This window comes from Haemaphysalis longicornis, unplaced genomic scaffold (assembly GCF_048455015.1).
Source record: "Haemaphysalis longicornis isolate Haplotype H1 unplaced genomic scaffold, Haemaphysalis longicornis Haplotype H1 scaffold_181, whole genome shotgun sequence".
Classification (NCBI taxonomy): domain Eukaryota; kingdom Metazoa; phylum Arthropoda; class Arachnida; order Ixodida; family Ixodidae; genus Haemaphysalis; species Haemaphysalis longicornis.
This window is the reverse complement of record NW_027526283.1, coordinates 63,424-75,709: the sequence shown is the minus strand read 5'-3', so window position 1 is coordinate 75,709 and position 12,286 is coordinate 63,424.

The following is a 12,286-nucleotide window of genomic DNA, read 5'->3' as shown; positions in this document are numbered from 1 at the left end:
GAAGGCGTGTCTACTGCGACGAGCAATTCACGCAGTGCATGTCCGTGATGGCTGTAGTATAGCTTTCGCAGTGCTTTGATACGTGAAGAGAGAGTGAAAGCGTTTATCGGAACTGTTACAGGGTCCCTTTAAAGGGACCATGCAACACTTTCAATAAACGCCTTTTTTCTCTGTCCTTCCCGCCCAGAAGCACTGCGTTATTTGCTCGTCCCACCAGATACACCTTCCGTTTCTGCGTTGCTTTTGTGGCTTTCTTTTTGAAGTGGCAATCAAATGCGTTCTTGGCTGCAACTGAAGGAAATCCAGCCAATAGACGCTACACCGCTGTAATGACGTAATTACAGCGGTCGAAGAACGCCAAGACTGAGAGAGAGAAAAATACTTTGAACAGGTTTCTAAGTTATTCTGACGGGCATAGAGCAGTAATTTTTGGCTGATTCCCCCAGAGTAGATGTGCTGGTTAATTACATTCGACAAGCATTTAGGATTTAGAAAAAAAAGTTTGAAAAAGTGTTGCAAGATCCGTTTAGGTTGGCCAAGACAAAACATTTGCACGAGGAAACTTACATTATGAAGTTGATTTACCGACGTTACACTTACAGGGAAACGAACACCGTGCACAAAAAAAAAAAACTCCCGCCATCTCGACGAAGTGAATGATGATGAGAGCGGTGAAGCTAAAATGCTTATCGGTAAAACCGTGAAACATTCGCCCGCACATCATATAAAGACTCGACACGTCAAGCTTCCTACAGCTCCGTTGACAAGCCCATCGACGTCGTCGATGTTTGTGGTGATTATGTAGGCATTGTTTGGGACGATGAGAATCTCCATGGGTAAGTTGGCGAATTCGGTGTGTGACATTTTAGCCATCTGGGCCGTCGCCTTCTGCAGACCGTCTTGTGTCGCGTACCCCCGGTACGTGTCTTCAGCTCGCAGGCGACGAACGACAACCTCTTCTTCTTCCTCTCCTCCTGGTTGGGTAGCAATGAACGCGTTGAACGTTTTGACCTCTTCGGCCAATCTTTGGTTGGCCGATCCCTAGGGGGATCTTGCCACAATAATCATTAATGTGCCGGATACAGCAGCAACAAGGGACGGGACAGGGCCCGAGCAAGAGGAGCTTCGCCCCTAAAATATTAAACACAAAAACAAACTCCTGATTTTTTTTGTGCCGGATACAGCAGCAACGAGGGACGGGACAGGGCCCGAGCAAGAGGAGCTTCGCCCCTAAAATATTAAACACAAAAACAAACTCCTGATTTTTTTTTGTCCGAACCCATTTGAACCCGTTTGAACCGATTCAAACCGGAACGGAATGGTGCCCCGTAACCGAACTCGGAACGAACCCGAAAGGCTTGAACCCGAACCCGAACCGAATCCGAAAAAAATCGGGTTCGACACCTGATTGATTGATCGATTGATTGATTGATTGATTGATTGATTGATTGATTGATTGATTGATTGATTGATTGATTGATTGATTGATTGATTGATTGATTGATTGATTGATTGATTGATTGATTGATTGTAGGGTTTAACGCGCCGAAGTAATGCAGGCGATCAGCCACGCCGTAGTGGAGGGCTCCGGATTAATTTTGACCACCTGGGGATCTTTAACGCGCGCCGAAATCTCGTACACAAGGACGTTTTTGCTTTCGCCTCCATCAGATTGTTTGATTGATTGAAAAACCTTTATTAAGACAGGAAGACCAGAGGTCCGAGCGTGGTAAGGGAAGAAAGGAGGGAAATGGAAGCCAATAACTTAAGCACTTGTCCACATTGATGTCTCGATGAAGTCCAATAGTTGAGGCAGTCGTATACATATATAGGCCGGAGTCTTAATTGTGTCCACTGCTAAATAGTCCAAGCGCGACAGTCACCGATGGCGCTCTTATACCAGTCGTGCTAGGCCACTCTTTTGAGAATACGTCGCTATTTGTGCAAGTAAGGACGTGTCCAGTAGAGTTGGGACTGGTTGAGGGTTCGGGGCAGTGAAGTTACGGTGGCGATTGAAGGCTGGACATGTCCAGACCAAGTGCCGGAGGTCGGCTGGGAGGCTTGACTGGCAATGAGGACATCGGGGAGGAAGGTGAGGCGTGTACCATTTACGAACTGTTTCCGGTGTGAAGGCAGTGTTTGTGATAAACTAGTTGATGAAGATCTGGCCACTGCGTGGTAAGGGCGGAAGTTTACTTAGGTAGCCGGTAGGAGTAAGGTTTTTCAGTCGTTGACGTCTATCCAATTTGTAGCGATGAATCCGCAACGACGGAGATGGTGTAGATGAACGAGACGGTTCCTCGGCAGAGACCAGCGGAGTTTGAGTTAATGCACACTCCTGTGCGGCCGCATGAGCCGCCTGGTTACCAGTCGAGTTCGGCTCGTGGCCAGGTACCCAGTCAAAGCGGACAGTGATGTGGTTCCGTTGAAGAATTTGCACTTGGTAGAGAATTTCATGCACAATGGGGTTAGTGGTGGTATGGGATCGAAGTGCCTGTATGGCCTCGTAAGAGTCCGTGATGAGTCGAAGCGAAGGTGGGAGAGCCGTCGTAGTGTCATACAGGAGGGATGATACAGCGGCGTTCAAAGCGTGCAGTTCTGCTTCAAAACTTGTTAAGGTGGGGTCCATCATGGTGCAACATCCCGACAGAGCAGGAAGTTCGGGGCACGTCCATGCAAGGCCAACACATTGAGGGGTCACACTGGCATCAGTGTATATATCGACTGCGCCGTCCTGCTGCGCCGAATGCATCTGCAGAATGCGTTGCATGTCTACGCAACTGAGGGTTTCTGCGTCCGATGGGGTGCGAGTGCGGCGCTGTGACGCAGTCCGGTCGTGCCCAAGGTGCGATAGGTACTGGAAATGTGCATGTTGTGGGGGTTTTGCGTTCGTCCCATGCAATCAGTGACAGCCCTTGGTGAGTTAGCGGCCGCTTGAAGGAGGCCTGTGCTTTTGCCTCTTCGATGATTGCTGACACAGGTGGAAGGGGGACCGATTGCTCCAAACTGTGGATGGGGGTGTGCCGAGACAGTCCGCTGATCACGCGAAGAGTGGCCCTATGTAGTACCTGTATGGTCTTCGTGTGAGTTTTATTGAGGTCGTAAGCCAGTGCCCCGTAGGTAAAGGTGCTCAGTGTGACGGCCCTGGCTAACGCCTGTGTGGCGGCTTGAGTTGCTCCTCCATATTTGTTAGAGAGACGCCGAATATTTTGAAGCATGCCTTTCCACTTTTTCTTTAGGCGCTGTAGCCACGTGTTAGCGCTGTTCTCCGTTCCAATGGGCAGTCCTAGCAACATTATGGGGTCTGTTGAGGCGATTATCGTCTGGTTCGAAATTGTCACTGGAATGGTGGGGATCGATGGAGGTGGTTTGCAGCCGTACACTGCCAAGAGCTCTGTCTTCTCTGGAGCGAGCGTAAGCCCCAACTCGCACAATGATGACTCTAGACTGTGGGCAGCCGCTTGAAGTTCGATTATTTGATCTTCCAGAGAAGGAAAGTCAGCTGCCTCTGTCCATATAGTAATATCGTCCGCATAAATGGTGAAGCGGGCCGCGGTTTCAGTGTCGGGCCGGCGTGCTACCCGGGACATTGCCAAGTTGAACAATAGGGGTCCCAAGATTGATCCTTGAGGGACTCCTCTATCCAGGTAGTAAGTGAGAGGATCCCATCTCGGGTGAGACCCCTGCAATCGTATGGGGCGGCTTTGCAAGAAATTGCGAATACAGGTTTGGGCTCTGCTGCTAGGATAGGCTTTGGCTAGTTCCTCAAGTATCACCGCCTGGCTAACATTATCAAATGCCTTTCGAAGATCGATGGCCATGACAAGGTCTGGATCTCCTCTGTCGTAATGGGGCCGGTTCATGACCCGCCGTAATAGCCACAGGCTGTCGAACGTCCCTAAGTTGGGTCGAAAACCAGGCTGGGCAGTATGAAAGTAGGGTCTTACCTATTCAAGGTGGTGAATGATGCGGATATTGATGAGCCTTTCGATTAGTTTGCATAATACAGGTGTTAATGAGATGGGGCGCAGATTTTGGAGGTTATCGGCCGTCTTCTTTGGCTTTGGTATGGGGAAAATGAGTGTAAGCTTTAAATGGTCCGGAACGAGACCTTCCTCCAATACAGAATTAATTTGAGTGAGTAGGTGGGGCAGCGCCTTGGGAGGCAGATTACAGAGGTGCTTCCAGGTTACGTTGTCGTGTCCGGGGGCAGATTGTTGTCGACCCAACCTTATAGCCGTACGGAGTTCCGCCATTGTGAACGGAGAATCTAATTCGGAATCAGGATTGTCGATGGGGATAATGGGCAACGGTGGTGGAGGTAGCGTAGAAGCCGTAGGGAAAAATGTGGTAATAAGCCGTTTCTCCACATCACTTGCTGGTGCCGTCAGTGTGAGGGTCTCGAACAGTGGCTTGCTGCCCTTGCTTTTGCTGCTCAACTTGCGATGCAGTTTCCATAGGCCCGAGAGTCCACGCTCGTGACTGAGATCGCTACACATTGTCGTCCAGGAATCCTGATTTAGTTGTCGCTGATAGTCTGAAATCAGGCGATATTGCCGGCGGATTTGTTGTAAATCTCTGTCTTTTTCCTCTAACTCGGTAAGTGCGAGTAAGCTCGTGCACTCTTCGCCATAGGTTTGCCAGATGATTGTCCATGTGCCTTGTGTCGTCACGGCATTGGATGGTCTCTTGCGCTTGCGCAGATGAAGTAGCAATCAAGTTGCAAAATTCGTCCAGCGATGCCGGTGGGTTGGAGGTTAGTATAATGTGTCGAAATTTGTTCCAGTCGGCCCTGGTCACTGCTTTGGCTGATCTCACGGTCTTGCTCCTTAGCCTTATGAGGATGGGTAGGTGGTCGCTGCCCCACGTAGTCGCATATGGAGTCCACGCTTGAACAAGTCCGGCAGTCGCCCAAGTGAGGTCGGGCGAAGTGTCGCGTTGAGCAGCGTGAAGGCCGATGCGAGTGATTGCGTCTGGGTCGTTAATGAGATGAAGACCTGCTGCTTCTGCAGCATACTCCAAGGCTTTACCCCTAGGGTGAGTTCTTTTGTAATCCCATAAGGTGTTGGGGGCATTGAAGTCTCCACCCAGTAAGAAAAGCGGCCGCCTCGGCCGGGAATCGAACCCGCGAGCTCGTGCTCATCAGCACAACGCGTTAGCCACTGAGCCACCGCGGCGGGTGACACCTGATTGTAGCTCTCGCTACAAAAACGAAAACCTAAATCAGGCTTCACCTGTGAAAGAGTATATTTGAGGCAGAGTATGCTTTACAGGTGGAAGTAGGTTTTCTGCAGTGGCTTTTGAGGGGGCTACAGAGGCCATCAGTGAGACACAGATTAGTGTCACTAGATAAGGTATCAGAGTATCGCTACTGGGGCACCCAAGTGAGAAATGGCGGCCATTTTGGTGTTTGTCAGTGTTGCGAGAATGCCGCATTTGCGGCCTCGCCGCTAAGTTAGACCGGGTCGTCTGTTAACAACACTGCCGAAGAGGCAGCAAAACGGCATCTTCGGACACACGTCTGCTGCTGAAATACTGCTACACGCGTCATCTTATATTCGCGTTTAGAACTACGTCAGTTGCGCGCAGCCGCAGAGCAGGGAGGACAAGCTAAGACTACCACAGTTAAACGGCTGAAAACACATTAACAACAAAATGGCGGCACCCATGAACAGTCGCAGCGTAAACAAATGTCACGTGATGCGAACAGACAACAGATCAAGGCGGGGGCACAGAATAAGAGAAAAGAGTGCCGATACTATGTAACCTTATCTGGGTGGTACTAACATAAAACTCTTCGCTTTAAAAGGCCGAAGTGGTTCCTCAACGAAAACGCAATATATGCCTTCGGGTGCTAAGATGCGCGCTCTTCGTTTTGCACCGAGGGCAAGAGCTTCTGGGTGTTTTCTGGCATACGACACTCTCAGCGCTGATCGAGCCTGCGAATGATGTGGACACTCGCACAGTGCATGCGCGAGTGTCTCTATTGAAGGGCAGTGTGGGCAGGCGGGTGAACTGGCGATGCCAAGCCTGTGACTTCTTTCCGAGCAGCGGTGACAGCCGATTCGCCGACGAAGGAGAGCACGGTCAGCTCGGGTCAGTCCCCTCGAAGGAAGCGCGTGCGGTGGCTTGCCTCTTTACGCCCTGCCATACGTAAAATTAACGTCATCGCAGCGATCCCAGCTCGAGCGGCTCCTCAGGCCTGCCACACGTAATCTGTTTACCCTGAATTTCGAGGTTCGTCAGTTTGAGTAGGGCATCGACTTGTTTTTTGTCGTGAACCAGCACCGTGATTGTGTTCTGCGCAGGATGAACTCTGTACGTCATGGGTTTTGTAACTTTCTCTGCGGGTGCTGCAGAGATGAGGGCGAAGTGGAGGTCCTTAGTTGGTAAAGTGCTGAAATTCTCGTGGGCGCGCGGGCGCATGACGAGGACATACGTTTCCACGGGAGATTTAGAATTAGGATTTAGCATCACGCAAGATTAAATCTAAAAATACAGCTTTCGATTAAGATAACCCGAATATGCTTTCTCACTCGATAATTTACTTACGACGGATCACCGCGGTCCCGGCAAACCCCCGTTAGAAACGATGCAATAAAACCCCCGATGATATGACGCTCGGGTGCACGCCGTCCGCTTTATACGACGGACCCTGACCCGGATAAGCCGGCGTTTTCCCCAATTTTACATCGCTTTCCCGGTTCGCCCGGACTTTTCTTGGTTCTTAACACCCCTTTGACGCTGCTTTGTGCAAAGATTCACAGGCGGGCCATACCACTTGCTGAACAGACGCAAGCAAGCAGGCAGGTACTCGCCAGCGGGAGTTAACCTTCGACTGCCCCACGCGGCAGCAATGCGCCAACGCGCCAACCGGCGGTAGTGAATTTGAAGCTCCCATCGAGCCGCCGACGAATGCGAAAAGCCATACGACGCAACCCCACAGCGATGACGAAACACCCGCTTTCCTCGCAGGGTCCATCTGTTTCTTCTTTTCACGATGCTTTCCCTCCCCATGTCTCTGCTCTCTGCATATCAGTGTCTTTCAAAGCGGCGTTGTCGCTTCTCTCCCTTCTCTTTCACTTTTTTCCATTGCCGCCTCGTACTATACGCCTCCAGCTACTCGGCCAGTCCAGTCGTGTCCTGAAAGCCATCCGTCAACTCTTGGCCAAGGGGCGTGGGTGCTCACACACTTGGGCACTACGAATTTACGATGCCATGGTGCGCTCCGCAGTCCTCTAAGCTATGCCCCTTGTCACCGTCAAGTCGACGCGGTGGAGGAAACTCGAGATCGAGCACAGAATGCACTTCGGACCACTCTAGGTTTGCCCCGATCGTCGCAATGCGCGGAAACTCTTGCTGAAGCCGGTGCCTGGCCCCTCGCACTGCGCGCCGTACAGAGAGCTCTCAATCACATCGAGCGGCTCCATAGGGCATCAGACGGAGGCGCCCTCCTCGCACGGCTACGAGAACGACCTCACTCTCGAATGGGTATGATTGTCCGTACCTTCCAAACGGTGATCGGCCAGCCCCCGACGGATCACATCATACCTCGTCCACCCCACGTGACGAGTAAGATCACCATAAGTGCAACTCTACCGCACGTGACCTCAAAAAGGATAACTCCACTCTGTGAATTAAGGCATGAAGCAGCGTCCTGCTTGGAGAACCTTGAGGGGCACGTGCTGATATTCACCGATGGGTCCGTGCTTCCAGACAAGGGGGCGGCGGCTGCAGCATCCATCGCACCTGCCTCCGCTTCAGCCAGGCAATGCCGCCTGCCAGTGGCCAGCAGCTCCACAACAGCAGAAATCGCGGGCCTTTACTTGGCTCGTACATCATTAAGGAGTGCGAGCCGAACCTCACCAACCGGAAAGTAGCCATCCTCTCAGATTCGAAGGCTGCTCTCCTGAGGCTCGACCCGGCCCACCTCAGCTGTCTCGCTGTGCAAAATCTTGCCAGCAAACTTCACAGCCTCAGCACCAGAGGCCTTAGCATTCATTTGCAATGGCTACCTGCTCACGTAGGCATCAAGGGAAATGAGGAGGCTGATCGCTTGGCAAAAGAAGCGCATCATCCATCCACTTCGATGAGTGAGGCAATCAGGCCCCTGGACGTCGCGCGGTACCTTATCCGAAGGGACCTCCAAGCCATGCATCCTGACTCCCGAGTTGCATCCGGCAAGCCACCGCACGCGCTTCCTTCGAGGGGACTGACCCGAGCTGACCGTGCTCTCCTTCTTCGTCTGCGAATCGGCTGTCACCGCTGCGCGGAAAGAAGTACAGGCTTGGCATCGCCAGTTCACCCGCCTGCCCACACTGTCTTGCAATAGAGACACTCGCACATGCACTGTGCGAGTGTCCACATAATTCGCAGGCTCGATTAGCGCTGAGAGTGTCGTATGCGAAACTGGGACTGCCTTCATGCACCTCAACAAACCTGTTGTTCCCGGATTGTCACAAATCAAATCGCGAAAAAGCGATCCAAGCCCTGCTGGACTTTTTAAAGGACACGGGACTCTCGGACCGGCTGTGATGCCGCCAGTACTGTCTATGCTGCGCGGCTTGTGAACCGTTATCTTATTCTCCCTTTCTATCTTTTTTTCTGTCCACCCTCTTTCCTGTATATCCCCCTCCTAGACTCACTCTTGATTGAGGTGCCCTCAACCCGAGAGGCAGTTATCGGCTGAGTCGACTTTCGTTTCTCTTCTAATAAAGCAACTCTCTCTCTCTCTCTCTTCGCGGTCGCTGCGCCGCCGGCCGCCGCTTCCCCACGGCGCTTACTAGATGGCCGCTGCGCAACTGATAGCGGCTCATGGAGTATTTTGGTTCTCTTTCGCTTGTTTTTGCTTTTCCGCGCCATAAACAACTTGTTTTGGTGATGTCTGTAAGCAAATAGTACGTTTAGGGCACTTCAAAAAACAGCTGCGTCTTGATAGAGTGCTCGAACGCCAACAAGAGCTACCCGGGAACGCGGTACTGCGCGCTTCTCATATCACCACTGTTACCTCTGAATACGTCAGCGCAAGTGAATTCTATTGTCGTCTCGTTTGGACCTGATACTGGCACAGTGAGAAGTTGGTTTCGCTTTGCAGCGCGGACAACGAATGCTGCTTTGTTTCGAATATATACGTGGTAGAAAAATGTGATTCGGCGATGTGATTATCTATTAACTGACAAAAACTTGCGCCATTTATAGGAATAGAGGCCACGCGAACATGTTAAGTATATTCCAAGTCTGCGGATCATTAAATATATGCCCACTCCCGCCTGAGGGCAAGGTCCAAGGAAAGGTAATAAAACCACAGAAAAATAAATGGTCTGCCAGTCTGGAAGCAACATAATAGCTCGTACGGGGATGAAAAAAAAATCCAGTGTAGCTCCGGATATGCTAGAGACGTTTGTCTTAACTTAAGCAAGGTAGGACTATAACTAGACCAACTAGAAGCGAAATGCACTGGTATTTTCCAAGACAGGAGGAGGGGAGGGGGGCGATTAACTATCGTTGTGTACAAATGCGGAGCGAAATAAAGGAAAGACCGTTTTAGTAATCACACGCACAAGCTGCGCGTTCACTTTTATTTTGCTTTCCGACTTTAACGAACAGCTGATCACTCGGCAGATACATTTTTTTGAAGTATACAGTAAGTAAGTTCACAAGCGATAAAAGGTGTCGTTGGAAGAGTGTGGTATCTGATTAGGCCCTCTGATTTCACTTTTGTGGTAGATTCTGCAGGCTCCCTGTGTCATTTGACCATGTTTCGAAGAATCGTTTAGTCGCGGACGCGGATATAAGCGGAGAATATATGTAGCAGATGATGAATGTTTGCGAGGGCTCACCTCGCAACAAGACGACCCAGCAGACAATTTTTTTTGTCGTGTGCTGACTCCCGCATGTAAGTTTGTATTATCCATCGTACTTATCGCGTAGAATGTCCGTGAGATTTATGCCACATTGGCTTGTTCAGGGTAGCGATCAATATCTGAGATATTAAGCGTAAGTGGTGTGCTGTCAGGTATGAGTGCTCCGCTAGATTATACAAGCACATGAAACCGATTTACATTGTAGTGTATAGCCGTAGCATGAGCATCTGAACGACCACTGCTTGCATAGGTACTGTAAGTAAATTTCAGGGCAGTGGAATTACAATCAGCTCATTGCATACATGCCGGTTTCGTGACGCCGACCTGTGACACACACCTGGCGCTTGTGCGGGCCGAATGTACCATGCTAAGATCGCGTCAGAAGCATTTACACTGCCGTAAATACACCACATTTGCGAACAGAGTGACCGCTCCACATAAATATGTATTTACAACGCATACAAACGAAACATATCAGTCGCGAACGTGCCGCAAAAGCAACGGTGACAGTGGTGAGCGGGCCGGGAACTCCCGTGACTGCTTTCGAAACGGGCCGCTAGGGGGATTTCAGTGCCGCCCCTACTAAGGTTAGCCCCTACAAGCAGCGCTCAAGGCGTATAGTTCGTTGCCCTCGGCCTTGATAATTTCTCACTCTCGCCTTTTCCCCTCTCAATTTGCTCGACCAGGTCGGGCTTATCAGTCTAGGTGGTGTTGGCTTATCTCACTCGCGCGAGGCGTGGGGCTGACGAGATGGCACGGGGGCCGCGCAGCGCACGGCGCTTGACTGTCGGGCTAGCTCGGACGCCGTGTAGAGGAGGGGCCACAAAATAGTTTTTTTTTGTATAAAAAATTTATTTTAACTAAATGTTCGCAAATCACGCGAGAACGCGTTAAATATAGTAGTTTAAATAAGTTCTTAGCCCAGCTGTCACGTGAGACCGTATACTAGGGCGGCATTTACCAGCACCCCGTCATACGACCCCCCCGGTCATGCGACGCTTTTGCACGGTCCCTTCAATGTCGTATTATCCGGGTTCCACTGTAGTACAAAATCATGCAACCCCCTATCCAACGACGACGATGGTTGAACGCGAAGCTTTCTCGAGTTGGATTCTTTGGTTGGGCAATCCCACACTGCTACTCTGGAGGTACGCACCAATTTTCTACAATACCCACAGAAACTCTCGGGTGTGCACTCCGTAGGCCTAACGTTCGGGCTTGGGGTGTACGGCGCGAATCCGTACCTTGTCGTACCTTCGTACCTTGTCGAATCCGTACCTTGTCGAATCCGTACCTTCGACCTTGTCGAAATGGAGCAGTCGTATATACGCCGGCTTCATAACGCTAGGTACCAAGGTTCGATTGTGATGATGATGATTATGCCCTCAAAGTTTTTAGCACGTATCCACAAGGGGGGATTGGCCAGGGCTAAATACCTTACTGTACTTCATCCGGCCACGGGAAGCGCTTTCTTTTTTAACTTCACCCAGGATCATTTGTCATCATCGTCAGAGGAAGTTGGCTTTCCTGCTGGGCGTATTGGCGTACAGCGGCATTAGTGAAGACACTGAAGCTTCGCTTTAAAATCACGAGCTCACGCCGGTAGCGTCAGAACCCGCGACTGTTCCCCGAGGCCGAAAAGCAGGTTCCATTCAGCACTTGCTCAAGAGAAAAGCATGAGTGTTCAAAGCGAGCCAGCAAATGACGCTAACATTCGAGAACTACCGGGCTTGTGCCCATATGGAAACGGAATTTCGCCTTTGTCAGCGCTGCTACACGTAGCAATATTGTGAAGGTCACCATAACCATCATCATAATCATCATCATCATCATCATCACTGAAGAACCACACCCAACTAAATTCGATTTGTCTTTGGAACCTCACATGGTTTGACTCGCCGTTTCTGCGACTACGCTCCTGCAAGCCACGGTAGGTCCCGAAATTTCCCGTACCGTTTCTTTGTAGTTCCTTGTTGCTGTACTGTGTCAGGCGGCTTCGCAAAACTACCCCGACGCATTTCGCTGTTCGTGCTGCCAACGTGCCACTCTTTGTGGTCCCTCCTCCAATAAAAGTGCTTCTCCTAAAAATCTTGAGGGCATGATGCATAGCATGACAGTGCTCAGAAAAAGACGTTTTCCCGACTGCTCCAGATTCTTTGGCCGCGTGATTTATTTGTGAAATTTTTCAGGGAACAAAAGAACAATGGGCACTCAGTGGACAATCGTGGCGGCTTTCCTCTACTCCGAAATCGCCGTGGTCATTCTTCTTCTGGTTCCGTGCATCTCCCCGAAATCGTAGGTTTTGTTGTTCTGATAAGCGTACACTGTTCAGTGCACCGATGACCGGATATAGGCTCACTTTTGCCAATGTTAAATTGCCTCACGTACGGGTGCCTGCCTGACATCTAACGAATGGTCTTTTC